General features: G+C 40.1%; 2 long non-coding RNA genes across 17 annotated transcripts in view; one reads left to right on the top strand and one right to left on the bottom strand.

Moving 5' to 3' along the window:
* Window positions 1–22007, bottom strand: part of LOC121083420 — a 79814-nt gene that overhangs the window by 18814 nt on the left and 38993 nt on the right. For both annotated transcript variants that reach the window (XR_005826365.1, XR_005826364.1), the window contains one exon: window positions 2319–2411. This is a non-coding gene — a long non-coding RNA (uncharacterized LOC121083420). The remainder of the gene's footprint in view (window positions 1–2318; window positions 2412–22007) is intronic.
* LOC121083418 overlaps window positions 9803–22007 on the top strand; it is a 92168-nt gene continuing 79963 nt past the window's right edge. For all 15 annotated transcript variants that reach the window (XR_005826353.1, XR_005826352.1, XR_005826355.1 and 12 more), the window contains exons 1-6: window positions 9803–9925; window positions 11233–11353; window positions 14548–14623; window positions 17234–17304; window positions 20056–20282; window positions 20396–20477. This is a non-coding gene — a long non-coding RNA (uncharacterized LOC121083418). The remainder of the gene's footprint in view (window positions 9926–11232; window positions 11354–14547; window positions 14624–17233; window positions 17305–20055; window positions 20283–20395; window positions 20478–22007) is intronic.

Raw genomic sequence — 22007 nt, 5'->3', positions numbered from 1 at the left:
CTTCCAACAAAATCAATGGCAGTTTTGCTAACTAAGAACTACAATAGCAGAGGCTAAGAGTAAGACAATAGAATACACACCACATCTCTCTTGAAAGTTTCACCTATGCTTTGGGTCATGAAACAGCCATGCTAACTACTAAATGCAAGGCATTTCTAGAAAAAAAACCCACATAATATGGGCCAAATTTCAGCATTAAAATGTTGTACAGCAAATCAACACTCAAAGTAGATTCTAATGATAACTGACAACTGCAGCACTTTTTTTGAGCTTGTTAAATGAGTAAGACAATTACTGCAAAACCTCTTCTCTTTAGAATTTATAAAAATTAGACTTGTCCAAGTTCAAAATACTTCAATATCTTTTATTCATTAAAGGAAAGAAAGTTTGCATCTAATGAGAACATGATTCTACAAATCCTTATTCATGATAGGGAGTCATTAGGACTACTTGTGTATTTAAAAGTTTGCTGGATTAGGCCCTAAATTTTAAATCCCTTTGATTTACAGTTGTGAACCAGAAACCACCTTTTTTTGCTGAATAAGAATCCATGAGAAATACTCTGAACTTGTGTCAGACCAAGGAACACTCCATCAAACTTTCACCTTTTAAATATCTCACAAGGGAGCCTTAGATACCTTTGCCTTGCAATATAATCCTGATTTTCATTAACAAGAATGTAATTGCTTTTGTACAGAAAAAAATAATGAACAAATTCAAAGACGTGTTCTGTGAAATCCATATATTCCTAAGAGAACTAGGAGGCAAAAAAAAAACCAAAAAAACCCAGAAATGCAGTACATTCAGAGCAGAGTTTCTGGACAGACTGTTAAATATTTATTTATTTGGGAGCATATTAGGCATGTTACTCAAACACTGTTACAGCATTAATAAAAATCCTTTTACTGTAATTTTTAATCACAGAAAGAAAGAAAGGATCAGAAATTAAAGAATTACTTACTCACTAATCACAATATAAGCTTATATAGTTATGTTTCACTTCCTATACTTTCTGTATTCAAAGTTTTGTTTCTCAACTGATAATTTGCCATACGAGGTTTTAACTACCCTAAAATCATAGCATTATATGAAAAATATACTCAGAACATGTCTGCCTCAAATACTTCTTTAACAGGAGGTGTATTACTGCTAAAAGCCAGCAATTTTTCAGTTACACTAGCCATCAGTTACAACAATGAGGAAATATGAAATTTACACTTCACTGGATTTGCTTGGTATAAATTAACAGTTACTGGGATAATCTAAAATTTTGGGTTTTAAAACTTCTTTTATTTTATGGTACAATTGCTTCCTACAAAAAAAATGTGCTCTTGAAGACAGACAGATTTGATTAAGGATAAAAAACTGGATTCCAGCTGAAAGCTGGAATTGCTAAAGTCACGACATGTTCATAAAATTTGTTGTACTGTAATATATTTTGCTGAAGATAAAGTCTTACAGTTTTTACTACTCCATTTAGTATTTAAACAAGTTTATTCAATCCAAGAGCAGTTACTATTTTAATTTCAATTGTTTATACAAATGGTTAGTTAAGATTATTCACATATAAGTAGATAGGTTATGATTACTCTGAATGGATTTCTCAGTTTCAGCCAAATTAGTACTTCTAGTGCAAAGCAGGACTTGCAATATGAGTGTAGCATACTCCATATTAATTATTCTTAAATGTTCACCAGTTTACTACATAGTGTCTATTTACTAGCCAATAGATAAAATAAATCAAATTTCTGGCTATTCTGGTACAGGTGGAGGCTCTGAAGACAATTTTTTCCTGTTACCTGGTTCTTTGCTTGTCAAGTAGCTAGTTATTAATGCCTTTAAAAACAAATTTTGCACAGTACATTGAAATGCACTCAGCTAGCTCTCTGTTCTGTTCTTTAACACACCCTCCCAACCGAAAAATATAGTGTTTATTTTAAAATAACTTTTATCATCCATACTTAAGTTTTTGGATTAGCAGCATTTCAGTTGGAATAATTCCTAAGACAAGAATATGAGAACAATACTATATGGAGAATTTATGTAACTCCAATGATCAAGGCTGTTGCAAACCCAGCCTTTTATACATATTTTTAGCTACTTCATTTCCTTTTGAGCACAGCTTGTGTAAATACTTTTACTTAGTCTTTAATAATTTTACAGAAGGCGTGTAAAGAAGAATTATTTTAACAAAAAAAATCTTGAACAAACCTAACAGAACTGGCCTATTTTGAATAATCTGAATAAGTTATACTGCTGTATACATTTTTTACAATAAAGAACATACGTAATAAAAGAAACATTAATATAATATATACCATGCTCACGCTCCATCAACCTTCCAGAGAGAGTTTTTCAATCACAGGAGTAAGCCGTTCTCCAAAATCAGCTCTCTATTGAAAGGTCAAAACCTGCAATAAAAGTGTCATGTATTATAACATATTTCCAACACCCACAGTTTCATGGTTGATCCCCAAACATAGATGTAGGTCATCGGCTTGACCCTCGCATTGTCTATATTACAGGAAATCCTAATTTTAAAAATACTTATTTTTTTTTTTAACCAAACTGACTTGATTAGGAACACCTGTGATATGCCTCTTTATTATCAGAAGCCTCCTGAAACAAATCAGATTAGCATGCTTCTGCTTTCATTCTTCCCACAGCATTTTAAGATGAAAGTAAGAGGAAGAAAAAAAAAAAAGGGGGGGTGGGGTGGAGTGTCTCCCCTGCCCCCAGTCTCTCTCTCCAGCCTCCAACAAGCAAGCAGGTAAGTATAAACTACTTAATGGATATGTGATTTCAACTGCCGTATTTCCCAAAATATGCTACAGACTCTAAAGCATTTAACTTCCACTGTTTTTCTTTAAGGAAATTTAAATTTTTTTGCTCTTCAAGGCAGTACCGTTATTGCCTTTATTAAGATGTAGCCTACAAATATTTGCTACTTTGAAACATATAATGGAAATATTCTAGTCATATAGCACACTCTGAGAGATGATATAAAATTTCAAAACTTAAAGGTTAAAAAAAAAACAACCACACACACAAAAACCCCAGGAGTAATTAGCCATGATCAGGTAAGAAGAAAGTACAACTTGGTAAGTACAGTAACCATAATAAAATTACTACTGGAGGAAACCATGCATTCACACAGCCAAATTCTTAAATTTATTTTGACTTTATTTTGACTTTTTCACTGTAGATACCATGACAAAATACATCCTATGCCTAATAAATGAGTAGCAGATGCCTAGATCAGGTCACCTGTTTACAAATACTTCCATAAATTTGTTCTTTATTCTTTAAGTGTATTCCAGAAAATACTAAAACCCTCCTCACGGCTATGAAATTACAATAAGCACCCTGCTTTAACAAGAAAAAGGAATTTGTCTTTACTTTCATGTCTTCCATATATCTTCTATTTCACCTTTTTTAAAAAAGTTTCTGTTCTTACACCAGAAACACAAAAGTTCTTCTGAAAATCCCCCCCATACTTATATTGAGATTTAACTAATATAATATCGAAACTGGACTTACATAAACCCACTTAAAATGAAAATACAAGCTTAAGCCCTATTCGATGTGTAATTACCTTTTTCTCAGACCAAATTTTCCAGTGAATTTTAGTTCATGCTAAATAAAATAATTAGCTGCAACTAGATTCAATGTTGAAAAGTTTATTAATAATCTATTTACTGTGGATACACTCATTGCAGTGTCTGAAAACAAACTAAATAGTCACGGGGTGTGGGGGGGTCCTATTTCTAACAGTGGTTTCCTTTAGACATTAGTAACGATCATTGAAAGTCACTGCTACTTTTCAGTTTTGAGCAATATAACAATATCATCTTTAGTTTTAGAACACAATTCAGGAAACTTAACAAAATAAAAGCTAAATGTACATAATTTACATTTTCTACTGTTGTGGGTACGTGGTAATGTGTGTGTGAGGTCATCCTTATACACTAGCAACTGTTCATTACTGAGATACAGAAAAGTGTTTAGAATTATACAAAGTTATAAAACTTAGTATTCCAGGTAAAGAGAACCTATTTTTTGAATGATACATAAAATATTGTTAGATGCAAATATTAAAGTAAAAAACTTGCCAAACTTTAAGTGTTAGCTGTAGTATAACTCAAGTTCTGCTTCCCTTCTCTAATATTCATGCAAGCCTGCTGGAGTTCTCACATGACAACATACGAAGCTAAGATCAAAACTATTCCTCAATTGTGGTACTATCAACTGCCTACTAATAGATATAGCCCAAAGTTTCTTTATCAGAATTGGGAGTGTTTTAAAAACTTACAATAAAGGGTTAAAAAAATTAATCATACAGACATTGCCTTACACCCTATAAAACATGGGCAGAAATTTTTATTCCTAGTTCATTCTAACCATTTATGAAATTGTCCAGTATCCAAAATCAAGGTATTTTTCAATAAAAAGGATCCTTTTGAAAACTAAATTATCTAGCTTGTTATGTATTAACACATCAGTTACCTCAAAATTCTAACTAACTCCTGCCAATAATGCACAAAACAAAATAAAATTGCAGAGCAACATTTTCACCAAGTAAAAAAATTTACCGGAAATCTGTGGCTACACATCTCCACTCTGTTTGATGTCCCCTTTGTATTTGTGGGGCATATAATTTTTTTTTCCCATCTTTAAAATACATTACTAGTTCTATTAAAAAAATAAATGGCTGTGAGAAGAGTCACAGAGGACTACGTACAAGAGTAATTTGGGTAGCCTGTTCACACAAAATTTTACAAGTATTACTGATAATAGAAAAGATCATAATTTTTGAGATCAGGTTCCAGTGTTAGATGTTAAGTGTTTAGAACTTATAATAAGATATATGTACAAAACCCCTCAAAATCACACACACACACACACACAAAAAAGACCACCCTGTGGAGAACACATTGGTGTACATAAAGTTATTTTTAGTTTTACAAACTTTATCATTAAAATATTTTTTGTTTGTACACAAAAGCCTACAATTTCATTCCCTATTTCTTTCACAGACAGTCAAAACTAGTCCAAGATGTGCTCTACCTTGACAGTTTATAATGAATGTAAATTAATGGAATGACTTGCAATGGGCCTTTGGGTGTGGGTGGATAACTATCTACAAAACTGAATACCTGCAGCATATTCGTGGAATATAGTGATAAGCTTCTCAGCTCTCCCTTATATATTCAATAGTTAATTGCTTACCAATGCAAATAACAAAAACCAGTAAGGTCCTATAAAAGAAATGTTAACTGTTATATGGCTACTTTTTATGTAAAGAAAGGTCATGTGCTTGTACATATGTAAGTGTTGCAGAAAAGCACTGATACACCTGTTAGGATGGCTTTTGACATTCAAGATGGACGAGATGTTCACCTTCCCTAGAGTGTACAGAGGCAAAATGGACATAGACAAGTAGTTGTACACAGTTCCAGTTGTACTTCACTACAGAATCTGACTTATTAGTCACAAGGATAATTAAAGAAATAAAGACTACAATTTAGCAGCAAAAGCCCTTCTATGACATTACGTTTTGGATGCAATGGTAGGGAGTTCAGAATTCCAGAAGCTAAGCAAAAATACCAAACCACCAAGCAAACAGAGAAAGAATCCCATGACACCTTAGTATCGTATATATAGTCTGCCTTTAAAACGTTACTACAACAAACTTCCTATGTAATACTTCCCTAACACATGAAAAAGTCATAATAGATATATAGTCACACTTCCAAATTACTATTATGCCTGAAAATTAAAAATCTCAGAGTTACTCCAAGCTTCGGTAGATTTATATGTATAAAATGAAAGGGTATCTCTTAGAAACTTTCAGTACAACTTGGTGGGATAAAAAAAAATAAAATAATAATAATTAAAAAAAATACCACAATGAAAAAAACATGAAGCCTATCTGGATGTTTCTCCTAAGAATCAAGATAAAGGATTAGACTGAAATGAAACAAACAACAAAAAAAACCCTCCAGCCCCAAAACCACACGCTATGCTACACAGTATACCTAAGCAATATTCTAGCAAGCATCGAAATTTAACTTTCACTTATTGATATAATACAAAAATATATGTTCAGATCTTAAAGTTCATGTGATATTTCCTCCAAATGTAACTTTTCCAGGGCCAAGTAATCCCAGTTAATGTTTGACATTTTAACTAAGGTGAAAAATGCAAGCAGTTCTACAAGGGTCTATTTAAGCTACATTATTTTTTTCCCCAAAAATATCTCAAAACAAGGAGTACATCAAATGTAAGAAAGGAAAACCTACTTAAAATACAATATAAATTGGTATTAGATTGTTGACTGCTTTCATTTTAGCCACACCCACCTTTATGTAATTGTAAAATATGGGAATGGTGCAGCTGAGAAATAAAAAGGCTGAAAAGAACAGTTGTTTTATATAGTCAAATATGTGCTAAGCACAGATTTTAATTAAAATGAAAAATAGGTATAAATTCCATGCTATTGAGCATGGCTGTCAAAGAGTGGTGGGGGGAAATGCATATGCACCTGTACAATACTGAACTATAGATATTTTTTTCCTACATTAGCTAAGAGTCAGGACAGTTATTTCCTTGAAAGTGAAAGTCAGTGTCTGTGAGTGCACTTCCACTGCTGAATAATGTAAATCTCTTAAAATCCTGATATTTCGAAGCATACACAGCTACAATGAAAACAGCTTTGTGCACATTCCCATACTAATTGTTGAAAATGTTTCTGAAAACACTCTGAAAGTAGTGATGCAAATTTAAAGAAATAAGTGTTAAATTTCAGTAAGATCTTACTAATACCGGAATTTCAGAGACTAAATTGAGTTTTCTAGCTATCAGGGCATAAAAGTATAAATTATAGAGACAAATGAAGCAGCTATTCCCAGGAAAACAGGACTGAAAAAGCGTAACTTGGGTACTGCATTAGAAGAATCCAGGGAAACTAAGGATCTGAGGAAGAAAAACCTCCTTGAACTATTGTGTTTCTGCGTTACACAGAAAATACCTTGAATCACAATCCAGTTGCCATACTGGGAACGCTAAGTTTTGCATTTCACTTTAAGACTACATGCTCTCAGCCTTGTACACAGAAATCTTTTGTACAGCACTTCTGCACCCCAACTCTTCTCTACGTCCCTCCTACGTTCGTCGGTTAACTCGTTATTTTCAGTGCTGAGGGTGCTAAGCGCCAGGCGACCGGTTCTGGCTTTGAACGCCGCAGAGGGATGTGCGGGGGGGGGGGGGGGGGGGTGGGGGGGGTTTGGTAGGGGGGAGGGAGAGGAGCGGTGGAAGGCTGTGACCCGGTCCAACCTCCCAGCACCGCGTCCCCGCAGGCAACCAGGGGGGGCAGCAGCCGGTCCAGTCGCTGCTGAGCGGGCGCCTTAACGGGGCCCGATGCTGCATTCGCTGCGCATCCTGCGCGCCCGCCAGCTCGACGGCAGCCCCGAGCGCCCGCCGACCACACGGCATCGGGGAAAATATCCATACGCCTTCCTGCCTCCGGGAAAAAAAAACAACACACACACAAAAAAACCAACCAAACCAAAACACTAAAAAAAAACCCCAACAAAAAAACAACCCACCCAAAACGGTCGGCCGGCCGAAAGTGAAGAGGAAAGTAAGAAAAGGAATAAAAAGTAACGCTCGAAATTGTAGCTGGGAAGGAGCCCGCTGGCCTGCCTGCGCCTGGAGCTTACCGCGCTGCTATGGAGCTCCCTGCCCCGCTGCGTGGTGTTATCCCTGCCTGCGCTCCCACCGAGGAACTGCCGCAACAAAAAGCGGTCTGGTTTGTGTGTGTGTGCGCAACTCCGAACCGCGAGCGCCCACGCCAAACCCAGCCCCGAGAGGGTTAAACGGCGTCGTGGAGAAAAACGCACCGTGTCACGTATTATGTGTGTGCGGCGGGGTAATCGCTCGGCGGATAGCCTGCGAGAACGATTTCGGCGCCTATCACAATAAGCACGATCGCGCTTCTACAGCTACGAGAGACCGAGAGCTGCTGGCCACCGAGAAATGACATAGAAACAGCCACCAAAAAATAGCTAAGCCAATGACAAATAGCGACCCGGGTGACAGAGACAGAGAATTTTGTAGGCGGAGAAGAAGAGGTGAATGGCCAGCTCTGATCACAGTATTAGGCTGGGCTCTCCATGGGGAGGGTATTTACTCGTTTTTGGGGTGTGTGGGAGGAGAGGAAAAACACCTACAAATAGCTGGCACGATTCAAATGGCTTCGGATTATGTTTCCCCCCCTCTCGTTCAGGAAGGAAACTCGCGTTTTAACGCTAAGGGGGGGGGGGGGGGGGCGGGGGGGGGAAAATACCCCAGTGCAAAACGCGATGAGCAGCACTTTGGTCCTTCGTTAATATCCAAAGGGACAGAGATGATAAATGTGATAGCATGTGGCAGCACAACCGTCACCCAGGTTTCTGCTAAAGGCAGCTCCGATATCGTGACACGGGAAATTAAGCGCTTGAGTGGGAGGTGGAGAAAGCGCTTAAACGGAGAAGTTAATCTGCTAACACGGAAACAGAGAAAAAAGGCGAAGGTTGTCCTCTTATTTTGGGGGGGGGGGGGGGAAGTAGGGAGAGGAGAAAGAGCGAAGGGGCATTAATCCGGCTTACGAAAACACGGGGAGAGAGGAAGGAGGAGGCGGGGTAGGGGGTGGCGGGGCGGGCGAGCGAGGGAGATGTGCATGTAAGTGGGGAAGTCATCCTGGCTGCTGCTGCAGAGCCGGGAAGCAGGAGCCGCCGTGTCCCGAGCGCTGCCCCGAAATTTCCACGGCGGAGAGGCTGGATTCGCGGGGGGAGATCAGACGAGAGCCTGTCATGTCATGTCACGGGAGAGCGGGACGCACACCGGGGCCGCGGCGCGACCCTCCGCTCCGGCTGTCCCGCGCCTCCCGCCCGCCCCGCGCCCCCCCGCCCGCCTCCGCGCCGCTCTCCCCGGGGCGGGCCGCCGGGGGTGCGAGCGGGGCTCCCGGGATCCCCGCCCAGGCCAGACGCCGCCCGACGCCGCCCCGGGGGAGCGGGGTTACCTGCCGGAGGAGGCAGCCGCTCCCGCCCGCTCCCACCCTCTGAGGCTGAGGGAACCGAGTGACAGATCATCCCGGGAGCCAGCGGCGAGACCTGCCACCGCCCCCGGCAGCCTCCCGCCCGCTGCCCTCCGGGCTCCCGAGGCGACTTTTCCCGGCGGCGGGGTAGAGGTTACCCCCGTTTTCCGAAGGACGGGCTTTCCCCGCCCGCCCAGTTCCCTCTGCCCCAGCCGCGCCCGGTCCCTCCGGCTCTTACCGCCTGTGCCGGTACCCGCTCCGAAGCGCGGCGGTGGTGGCGGCGGTGAGGGGGAGAGGAGGGGGGGGCGGAGGGAGGTGACTTTTGACGGCAGCCGGTGCGGCGGCGGGCGGCCCCGCGAGCCGCAGCTCCCCCGCGGCAGCGATGCGATCGGGCATCACTCGAAAATGGCGCCGAAAGAGCAGGGCTCTTCATTCAAATTCGTTAGAGCCAGCCCCGCTGCCCTGGGGCATGCCGGGAAGGGAGGGGGGGCGCGCGCGGGGGGAGAGCCGCTCGGGCTGAGGCAGCGCTACGGACACGGCGCTCGCTGTCAATGCCGCCCCTCCCCCCCCCCCCGCTGCACCCCCCTCCCGCTCGCAGCCTGCGCGCGCTCCACGCCCTCCCCGCTAGCGCGCGCTCCCGCGCTACCAACCCAACCGCCACTAATGGGGGGGGGGGGGGGGGGTGGAGGAGGAGGAGGAGGAGGAGGAGGGGGGGGGGGTGGGAAGAGAGAGGGAGAGGGAGAAATGTCACCCGGAGTCCCGGCCCGTGGGGGAGAGGTGGCGCGTTAGAGATGTGTGTGGGAGAGAAAGGGGGAGCGAGACCGCCGCCGGCCCCACGGACTTGTCAAGGTAAAGGCGGCGGGGGGGTGCACCGCGTTTTGGGAAGGTAGGGAGAGGAAGCCGGCGGGGGGAGGGGGATGTGCGCCAGAGGACCTGAGGAAAATATGAAGAGCGCCTCCTTCCCCCCGCCCCCCCCCTGCGCCTCCGAGGACCCCCGCGGCTCCCGCAGCGCTCAGGTTGCAGCCCCCCCCGCCGCCCTCCCCAGCCGCGCACCCCGCCGAAGCCGGAGGGTTTGAAGCGCTCGGCGCTTGCCCACACGGCGCGGAGGCAGCCCGCGGGCCCGATCCCGCCCTGGCAGCCGCCGCTCCCCCTCCCCCTCCTGCCGCCTCACGCGCTCCGCCGCACCGGCTCCGCGGCAGCGGCCCGGCTCCCGCCCGCCGCGGCGGCAGCGGCCCGGCGACCCCCCCCAACCGCCACCTCTCCCCGCCCCCGCCCGGGTTTGCGAACAGCCTGTGGCGGAGCGGAGCCGAGCGGTGCCGTGTGGGCGCATCTCGGGGCAGATTGGGCCCGCAGTGCCGTACACTGGTCATTTGAAAATAAATATCTCTCCGAGGAACTTGACGGAGCGGGGTTCCACTCCGAGAGCGCTCCCGCCTCGGCTGCTCGCCGTGCTCCGGGGCAAACGTGAACTTTCATTTTCACGCCGCACGCCTCCGCCCCGAGCTGTGACTGACCGTGAGGTACCTGATGGCTGGGGCAGCGCTCCTGGCCCCGTCGCACGGACGGGGAAGCCGCGATGGAGGCTGCGAGCCGCCGAACGCCGTGGCGGGCGGGCGGGCTGCGGTGCCGCCCGAGCCGCCGCTCTGCACTTGACTTCTGACTGCTGAAGGGTCCTTCCCGGGGCGGGCTGCGCGGACCCTGCCTTTGTGGGGACCCAACGCATCCCTGCCCGCGGCTCTCCAGCGTTTCTGACTTTATTGGCTTTTTTTTTTTTCTTTTTTTTTTTTTTTTTTTTTTTTGGTATCTGACACGCTTTTAAAAACGGGAAAGGAAAGCAGTCGCAAAGCAGAGGCCTTAGACCTGCGAGCTGTTGTTCCCATGACTTTGGGCAAGATTTTCAAAAGTACATCATGCGAGCCTGGGAGCTCGGTTCCCACTGACTTTCAAAATCTTCCCTTCACGTCTGTGAGCTAGTCCTCTTCAACTCAGCTGGACTACTTGCAGACAAACGTTAGCAGGCTCAGGGCCTAAAGCTTTTTCATGATTCCCCTGCTCCCTACCAGAACTGCACTGACAAAAATATAAGCAGAACAAGTTTTGAAGGGAGAGGTAATTTCTCTCTCTCTCTCTTTTTTCCCCCTAACCAACTGACATAGTTGAAAACAGCAAGCTTTTGGGCTCAAAAAGCTTAGACGATCATGGCTACGAAAACTACAGCTACTCAGAAAGAATGTAATTCTGGAGGCTCCTTAGTGAAAAAGTAGTGCAAGCCAACATGTAAGTAATCACATAGCTGATAATATGCATTTATGTTATTATATTTTCTTCGGATTTTAAGTTTGGTATTGCTAAAGAAACTGATTCCTAATTTTTTAAACTAAGTCCTCGGTGAAAATTAGCTAGATGAAAAAAACCTTTCTGTTAAACAGGAGGAAATATAAATGATTTGCAGTGTATTCACATTTTTTCTCTTATTTTACAAATTTTCCAAAAAGTGTGCCTTTCAACTGAAAGCAATGATAGTAAATGTCTAGTAATTTTTTTCTCCTGAAGTTATGTGCCTGTGAAAAGAGAACTTTGCAGTAGAAATAGCAATGAAAACAGTAAAGAAAAATATAAAATTATGATGTTGCTAATACCACTTCTCTGTACTTAGATTATGTATAGTTTTGCCCTGAAATAATTCTAGTTATTATTTTTCACCCATTTTTCCAACCGTAATATAAGATACAGAAGATAGTATGTCATTCTGTTTGACAGGACATGGTATTCTCTTATATGAATCACACTATTGTCCCTTCAGATGTCATTCCTAAAGTTTCATTAAGATTTCTAACAAAAGTCAAATTTTTACATCCCCTACTGTTTTAATACTTGCTCACAGATTCCATACTTAATGCATGTAGGCTCCCAATCCTGTACAGACTGAAATGTGTATTATTAAGTGTAAGCGCACTGAGTAGTTCTCTTCGTTATTATGCTCTTGTATTTCAGACTTAAGAAGCTAATAGCGATATTATACAATCATTATTCTCAGTATTACTTAGGACTGCATGAAACATAAACCTAATATAATAGTCTTGATTTACATCTTCCATTCATATCTAAGTTAATGCACAATTATAATAATTTAAGGATCAGAATGGGTAAATATTTAACTCGGTATCAGAACAAGTGAGAAAGACAATTGCTATAGTCTAAAAATCCATGTAACACGAGGTGGGTATTGCATTCTCTGGCTGTAGCATCTGGGAGAGGATCATCAGTTTGTTTCCTCAGTGACTAGTGAAGCCAAAAAGCCACAGCAGGAACATAGCTGAGAACAGAAGGGAGAGAAAGGGATTTTGAGCCTCACCAAAAGTGATGTCAGTTCTTTAGATCAAATTTCCATTCCAAACAACTTGGGCTCATCAGAATGGTAGAAGTCTTATCAGCTGTAGTAGCAAATATGAGGTTAAGCTGCAGTTTCTGGAATGGACTCCTTTCCTCATACAGTTCTCATTACAGCACTACCTGAACATCATCTAGTAGTGTCTGTCCTCTGTTACTAGATTCTTCTTATCAGAGAGTGTCATTATAATGTCAGAGAATCTCCTTACACTGTAGTAAGTGACACGACCAGCATTTGTCATGTTATCTGTTCTCTTGTTGCCAGGAGCATGTTCGGCTGAATGTTTTCAGTTTATTTTATCTGTCTTTTCTTCCATATACGTATTACATATTTATGTTAGTGAGGCAAGGTCAAAGTAATGTGTTTTGTTCTTCAAGCAAAATACAGTTAGGTTTCTGATGACCCCTTAGCTCCTAGGCACATTCATCCCATGGGCTTGCATCAGCCCTGAGAAAGTTCTGTCACTGGACATGACAGCTTTTTTTCTCTCTTGTTGCACAAGCTGTTTTATGTTAGAGCAGGGAAACTGTTGACAACTGGATCCAGTTTAGAGACCTAGTAGGCACTTCTCTAGGAATCATGGATCTAGGCTGTGGAGGATCTTGAGACCCTGAATTTGTAATTTAAAATTCTGGAGAAAATCAGTAGAGAGGGGAAGAGAGGGACGTATAATAACCCACATTGCTGAGATGCCATCCCTTCAGCTTCCTGTACTTGGGAGTTTCCTATATGCAGCAGACTTTGTGCTTGGATATGCTGAATTGCCTAAGTCCAGTTGAGAGGTGGCAAAACCAAAGCAAGGTATTTATTTGCCAAAATGGCACAGAAGCTAATCGCTAGTCAGGGATGATTAGAAAGCTGGAGGCTGTCTTCTGACTCAGGCACACATTACTTTACAAATTACCTTGCTACGTGTTTCTAAGATTTATTTTACAACTATGGGGATTAGAGGAATTTGTTGTAATGAAAACTGGCATTGTGTCATTACCATGTAACTTTTTAGTTAGATTCTTTGGCTTGCCTGAGTGCTTGCATGTTATTATATTCCCTTCATCTGGTCCAGTTCCTAGGTAAGTTAGACCAGTTGGAGGGCAGCAAGATACACCCACATGTAGTAATTATAGTAATTTTTTCAGTAACCACACTTCTACATATTATTTTGGTATTCTGTGTTTGTATGGCATGTGGACATACAGCCAGTGGAAATTCCAAAATTTTTTCTATTTATTTTTCTAATTTGAGCCCTGCCCTTGCCCCTGATGCTCATCCAGCCTTCTAGATCCCTGTTACAGATTCATCTAAGCCTCCCTTCAGATCTCCTCTGTAAATTTGGTATCAGTTAAAGTTTAAAGTTTAATAACATAGTAACTCTAGTTGAATGTACTCTTTCATCTATGAGTTTTCTACTTCCTCCTGTAGCCATTCAGTCCGATTTACCCTGACAAAGAAAAGATTTGGAGTTCTTTACTTTTGCAGTTTCAGTCTGCTAGCAATGATAGAGGTTTTAATCTAGAAAGGACTGAAGTGGACAGCATTTACTATTGTACAGTGAAAACAGAGTTCTGAATTTGCCAGTATAGACCTGATCCAGGGATGCTTCTGTAGGCAGTAAAGATACAAGAAGTATGTGGGGGCTTACAACTTGCATCTACTTTATTAGATTTCCTATAAACTTCCAGATGAAAAAAACCACTTAGCTTTGGTTTTTTTTTTTTTACTGTAGACTGCCTCCTGATTTTTCAATAGCCAACTTTCAATTTAATTTTTTTTGCAGCCTCTAAAATGCTGAACATAGCATAAAGACTAATGGTGTAGTCAAAAGACTGGATTTACTGTATTTCATTCAGATCTTACAGTATTGACTGTAACGTAGCTATAGGCCTGACTCATAATCATGAAGACATCCCTGAGGATTTAAGAAAGATTCGTTATTAAACTTAGGATCTGTGGTAAGGTTTTGCTAAAATGGCCTGTTACTTCTAAATATTTTAATATTTTTGTGGATTTAATGGTTGTGAAACGTGCTGGCTTGGTATCTGTGAAAACTGAAGCCCATTCTTTATTTGTGGATTAATTACAGCAAAACAGTTGCCAAGTGCATCTTCTCCACAGCACCCATGAACTTCAGCCTTGAACTGAAGAGGACTCATCAAATGGTGAGAAAATAGCATGGCTGTCATGACTATTAAGTTATTGAGAGGATGTTATTTATTTTTTTTTCTTCCTATGATTGATTCTGTTATTTAATAGGTATTGAACTTAGATTTTTGTAGGGTAGTTGCTGGGACCATAACCTGATTTCTCTCCCTCCATCAGTATTTCAGCTGTTAATTTCTCAAGCTTTGCTATCTTCTTAGCTGTCCTTGACTTTTCAAAATTGTTAGTGATACACTGAATTCATGAGCTAATTTCTTTATTACTTGCTTTAACCTTAGTCCTGTGCATGTGTTTAACTCTGTTTATGAGTAGTTTTATTAATAGCACTACTTAGAGGAGTGAAATTCAGATATGTGGAATTGTTTGAAACATTGAAGCTTAAACTTTGCATGAATGTATGCCTGAATTTAAATGAAATGCCACTGACATGAATGCAGGAGTGAGGGATCTGGAAATGCTTTAGCTAGTACTAATTTGTTTGGTTTTATGCTGTTCAATTTATTTCTTTTAAGACAGCTTGATGTAAGTTGTTCATTTGCTTCTCTAGTTTCCCAATTTCTGGGCAATTTTGAAATCTGAGCTTGAAAACATTTATAAAATTTTAGTAATGCTCATAATTCTCCAGAGAAGAACAAAAGATTATTTTATTTAACCATTTTATGAAAAAGTGACTGAATTTAACACTGCCTTAATCAAGTCTTTAATCTTACTCTATCATCCTACCTTCATTAAGTAACGTTTCTTATATGTATGGATTTATTAAGCATACATCTTAAAAACAGGGAGTTTTCCTTTTTTGCAGCTATAGGTGAAGGATGGAATATTGGTAGCAGGGGGTTCTGTGTGTACGAGTATAGTTGTTGAGTGTTGATACTGGCTTCCTGGTCATTTAGGTAGGTGACAGCTTAAAATAATGGTGCACAAAATGATCCATAGTTCAGGATCACAATGATCAGAAGCTCACAGCATGATGAGAGATGCCCCCAAACTTTTTTGGTATCTCAAAAAGTGGCTCAGTTTCTGTTTTCCTTTAGTAACTGTATTGTTGAGTAAGGAGTAAAAGGGACAGAACCCTACTAGCAGCTTATGATTTCCACATTTTCTCCTACCTCTATGTTTGTTACCAGAGAGATAGGAATATGGGATATTAACCCCCTGCCAGCTATTTACCAAAATGGGTTTGGAAGTGCAAGTGTGTTTAAATAGGCAGGAGAGATGGTGAGTCCTTTACACCAATAACTGAAATACACCTTGTGTTAAGAATTACTTCAGTACTGTTATCAACCACTGAACTATTTTAACCTTTGCCAAGGTTATTTACCATACTTATTTTTGTTACTAAAAATAAGATTTAAACTTAAGACAGAAAGAAGTGGTAGTTTTCAGGCAGAGTGCATTGAGATATAACCCAGAGGTCATTTTTAATACAGATTCAACAATCTGTTTCTTTTTTCTTTCTCAGCTACTTTTTCTTCAGTTTCCTTTTTAAGACCTTGAATTAACTTTTTTTTTGAGATTCTTGAATTAACTTTAAGCCCTTAACTGTTTACATTCTGCTTCATCAAACAGTTAATCTTGTACTTAAGTCATGATGCTTGCATGAGTATGGCTTTTGAGATAAAGAGTTTGAATCCAAATTAGTCTCTTGCATCTTGTACTTGACTTTGCCTATCTGATAACCAGTAGGCTGGATCCAGACTAGCACCGAAGTGTGAGCCTACATGTTAGCAGAGTAAGGAGTTGGGGCTCAGATTTGAATGCATGCTATTATTATTCACACATAGTGAATGATTACAAGATGATTAAAATTTATTTTCAAAGTTAAGCACTCTTTAGTTGTTTAGCTAAGCAGAGTTTAGATACTCCATATGCTTAAAGTTAAATGGTTCAAGTTAAGTGGTGAAAGGTTTTCCTAAAGCATTTTTGGAATTCATACGATTCTTTTACTTTAATAGAAGGAGAGATAGGCCAATGCCAAAAGGTTTTGAAAAGCCCATTCTCATTGCTCTGCTAAGAAGATAATTTTGTTTCTTTTATTCCATCCCCTTTTTGGTTAAATCCCATTCACTTTTCTGACTCTTCATATACTCATTGTTTCCTGCTAACCTTTCCTCTAATGTCCAGTTTTCTATTAACTTTTCCACACTGACTATTCATTGTCTGTCTTCTTTGTAGTGGAGTTTTTGGAGAGGTCATTATACTTTCTTAGTTTCTTTCCTTCTTTCATCAGTTCCTGGAATCCAACGACAAATAAACCCCTCTGTTTTCAAGTATGCCTTTTTGGTGAGAAACCCAGAAGTCAAAATTTAGTGCTAGATCAATACTAAGGGTGAGCAGAGCAGTGTGGATGCCATTTATGAAAAAGGGAGCTAGGACCTGCATATTATTAAAGATTATTCCCTAAATTGGGATATCAGGATCTGGATCCAGGGAGTGGGATCAGGATTTTAAGATAATTCTTTAAAAATCAGTATGCTTATTCTAAAAAAAACCACAATCCACAATGAACCAAAAACCCCAAAAAAGAAAAGTCCAGGTATACTGAATAGATTCATTAGACAATGTCACTGCTCTTTCATTGAACTATGTATCACTGAACTTCTCTTAAGTCTTAGGAGAGACAGCATGGAACTGGAAGAGAAGCAGGCATCTCCATGAAGGGCAGTCAGCTGCAGTCTTGGTAAGTTCAAAATGTAGATACAAAATCTTATTTCTGTTAAATTTTCACCTTTATGAAGCAACATATATGTAGGGCTCCGTTCACAGTGGCAAAACAAAGCCAGTTTCGTTATTGAAACAGTCTCTATGTTCTCTGAATTCATTTATGCTATCACCACGTGAAAATCTGTGTTTTGATATAGCTGAGTTTGTGGGTGACACCTGAATGAAAACAGTAAGTGACATAAAATTCAATAGTTATTTTTATAGTGATTATGCTACAGTGCTTTCATGCCCAGTTTCTGAACAAATCAAGGTACATTGGATTGTGTTATCTCCCAAAAACTTTTGAATCCACCACTTAATTTCAGCTGCATTTGATACAGAAATAGAGGTCACAAAGTCAAGTTTCTACAATTTGAGTGAAGCTCAGCAGCTGGTAGTAAAGAAATTACTCAAGTTAGTGTCCCTGGGGTAGAAAATGCTGCAACATGGGCTCAGAAATTTTCTGTTCTGTTCAACCTGTTGACATGCCAGTCAGCATGCTTGGTTGGTCTGGCAGTCAATGCATGTGTAGCTCAGACCTAGCCACAATGTGAGCTGCCTCTTCTTCTAGAAGTCAGAAGCTGGTGTTTTCTGCAGGAATTTAGGGAAATCTCTTTAGAAGGGAATAAGAAACCAGCCCAGGGCAGTGTCAGCCTGGGATTACAGCACAAGTGTGCTGGTGGCACGTACAAGCACGCTGATCTGGTAACTAGACTTCATTACTTCTGCTAGTCATGAAAAAAACTTGGGTTTACCAGGGCCTTCTAGTCTCCCAAACCACTTGTGAATCATTCCATTTTATAGTAGTTTCTCTGCCTGGATTAGCTGCATGTTACTCCTGTCCACGTCAGAGAAGGGAACTGCTGAGACAGCTTCAGTATTTCATTTCTTTGACTGTTTGGATGTCAGCTCTGAGCTATTCCTTCAGCTGTCAAAATTGTAAAACTGGGTTTTCAGCTCTTCCCAGGAACTGACTGTAATTTAGACTGCAGCTATGTGTCCCTGACCCATCCTACAACTTACACTCTTGGAGCAGTGCAGGAAACATGCATTGTATTGCAGTTACCTTCCTTTGTGAAGAAAGTTGTGAGCACAGGGACAGAAAACAATACTAGGATTGGGCTGCATCAAGTTACCATATTGCATTGCAACTTGGGAAATGCTAAATCTGTAGCTGCATGATTATGGGCATCACAGTTGTCTTGAAAGGACAACTATGGGCTGTCCTTTCTTCTCAGTCAGTGAGAAATGGGCAGATGACACTTGCCAGAGGTACTCTTTCACTGACTCTGCAGGTTCAGGTGGGCAACACTAACTTGGCAGATGTCTGATATTTTTAAATTTTCTGTGTAATGTTAGACATTTGTAACACTTTATAAACAGAACTTAGCACTGTAGCACTGTTTTTTAGAAACAGTTGAATTTCTCAGAATAACAGAAGCCTAAGAGTCATGCATATGAAACATAAAATATAAAAGCAGTAACATGAGAAGAAGCACTTCTAATTCAATATTGTAAGACAACTGCCTTGAAATTTGTCATAATAAAAGTCTGTAACGTGTATTTCAAATTTTTTTGTTTGTCCTCCTGCCCAGTTGAGAACCATCAACCTGGCAGCAAGGAACAATAACCTGTGATACTTTTCTTCATTTTCTGCTTATTTTCATGTCTGTTCTTTCATGAAATTAAAGCCAGTAAAAGAACAACTGGTCATTAAAAAAAAAAAAAAGACTGCATTCCGTTTATATGGAACTTTTGGTTCTTCTGTTAGATTCTCAAATCCTTTCATTTGGTCCCAGCTTTTTCTTAGAAAAATATCGTTGTTTCTCTAATGCTGTCTGTATTAAAGGAATGAAGAAATGTCTTCTGCATGTTTCTAGGATCTAGTGGTGGTTCTTATAACCTTTATCACCAGTACTCTTGCATAGTGTCACCAGTTAAATATTATTTCATGGAACCTATGGCTAACCTGTTTTTAAGTGGTTTATAATACATAAAAACATTTAAACTTATAATATTTTCCTTTTAAAGATCAACATAGATATGTTTTTAGTAAGAACAGTAAGGTCAAATCATGAATGTTAAGTTTTGCGTGAACAGCAAAGAGGTGGTATATTCTTGTTTAACATTATGTTGTGTGCTTCCTGTGTTTTAAATGGTGTTCATTAAGAGCTTAAACTTAGCAAATAATTATAGTTGATTTTCATAAGGATTTTTTGTTTAAAAAAGCTGACCCTGTTTAGTCAAAAAATGACTAATACTATACTACTTTTTATCCTGTATTTTTGGAGATCTTGGTCTTGGATGCTGCTACATGTGGTCAGATGCTTTCATGGTCATGAAGACCTCAATTCACAGGCCTATGCTGTGTCCACAAAATGGGTGTTGTGGGACAGATTTTAGGAAGGCTTAAGCACTAAAAAGTGCCTTGCATCATAGATCAAAGAAAGAAGGATAATTAATTTTTAGAAAAGAATAATTAAAAATTTATATTTCAAATATATATCAGTAAAAGCTCCCATAATGTGCTGTCAGTACATGTAAAATCCATAAGCAATTTTAAGACGACATTCTTTAAAGAAGGAGCTGAACATTCCTATAAATAATGTGGAACTTAAAAGACATATGCAACTCCTTTATTATGTGCTAAATACTGTAATAAAACAGGCTATCAGTAGGTTTTGCTGCATGTTACTAATATTTTTTTTTAATCCCAATATTTTTGCAGGTGTGTGGAGGAACAGGTCCTGTTCTCACTGTTGTTACTCCCACATAGGCGGACTCTGTAATTGATTACGTGTGGGTAGGGCCCTACTGAAGTTAAGGAGATTCTGCAATAGTGCAGGGTTCTTTTTGTGAAAGTTCAGTTGCAAGATCAGGACCCTACTGTGACTCCTTACTGTGAATTCTGTCAGTGTATCATTGATTGTGCTGGAACCTGCCTTTTGGGATAATGTAAGTCCTGCTTTCCCCCCAAATGTACTTAGACATGAAATAATCATAAAACATTTCTAATTAGAAAATTAATATAATTTACATGCATTCTTTTAATTATGTTTTTTTGGCAGTACCAAATACTATATTCCTCAAAACTTCTTAATGGCACTGAGGCTTTGTGGATAGTTGGTCACATGATGAGAAAATTCAGCTGTAAGTACATTGAAATGATTGACTTTTTCAATAGTTAGTCTTTACTGATGTTGACAAACTAACAATCATAAAAGGTGAATCAAGAGGTTAGATTTATGTCAATTGACTTCAGTTCTTTTTAGAAAATATATACAATACATCCATTAAGGATTTTCTATTCTTGGGTAATTCACCATGTGAACCTGGAGTCCTTCTGTACTGCTATTAGGTAGGGAGTTTTAATTTGTTTATTTTCTTTATTTTCAGAATAGTGTGTCTCTGCCTTGCTCTGTATTTTCACCCATAAACTTTCGGAAATTTATAGATCTATAAAAACTGTTTATACCACCAATATTTGTGTAGATATTCCAAACTGATTTACTCACGTAATTGTCTTGCTGAGTTGAACATTGAAATGTTAATAAATATACACTTATACTTGTGTCAGTGTAACTTGGTTAAATTAAACTGAGCTGGCATTATGAGTGAATTTGATTATGCATGCTGATTAGCTATAGTCTTAGGCAGGAACTACATATTTTACTGTACTTAAGTACTTTGTGCTTAATCAATAATAATTACCCATATCATATGTCAGTGGATTCACTCAAAATTACTACAAACATATATGCTTGGTTTAAGGAGGAAGTTCTTTTCCTGTAGCTATGGGTACAGTCATTGCTATGACTCCTGTTTTTATATACAAATGAGCAAAATCTACATGTAGGTATTTTCCCTGTGTAACAAAAGGGGTATTATAAACTCCATGCCCTTTTTTATGATGCTGTATTTCCTTTCTGGTATTCAAATACAAGAATGTTTTCAATGGGGTCTGAAAAATGGAAGAACTGGAAATGTTATTGAATTTGCAAGTAATTATTAAGGGGCTGTAAAGATCTAGAGGACTTGTATGTAAAGACAATTAGAGATTCTTTCCCATGGAGCAAGGACACAGATAATAGTTGGTGAGTAAAGACTAAGGAGGACAGGACTGGTTTTTTGGTTGGCAAAAGGGCAGCATGAAGTGGAAGCAATTTGAAGAAAGAGCAAGACCAAAGAAGAAATCAAAAACTCTGATCAAAAGCAGAGTAAAGTCCAATTTAAAAAAAAACAAACCCACACAAAACCCCCCAACCAAACACAAAATAAACAAAACCAAACCCAGAGAATAGATGGCAAAAATATGCCTGAAAGGAGAACCAAATGCTGGTGTTTCTCATTGCACTGAAGGTATGATATATTTAAGTGCAAAACTTTCAGTAAGTTTTTCTCTACTTTTTTTTTTCCTTCTGTTGGAGGGGAGTATATGAGCTTTGAAGAAGACTCAGTGACTGCTTGTGAATTGTATGTGTAAATTGGGGATTCAAGATGACAGTTACAACTAAGTACAGAGGACAGTGCGTTATGTATGCTAAATTGCAGTTAGTGCTAAGCAGAAGCCGTAATTTCATGCTCAAACACAGAACTTGATGATTTTGAAATGTACCATCTTCAATAGAGCTCAAAACACAGTTTCATTATGTTTGTTACAGGATGGGAATTTTCAAACTT

This window comes from Falco naumanni, chromosome 2 (genome assembly GCF_017639655.2).
Source record: "Falco naumanni isolate bFalNau1 chromosome 2, bFalNau1.pat, whole genome shotgun sequence".
Classification (NCBI taxonomy): Eukaryota; Metazoa; Chordata; class Aves; order Falconiformes; family Falconidae; genus Falco; species Falco naumanni.
The sequence above is the reverse complement of the archived record's forward strand: the minus strand, read 5'-3'. Positions and strand labels throughout refer to the sequence as shown.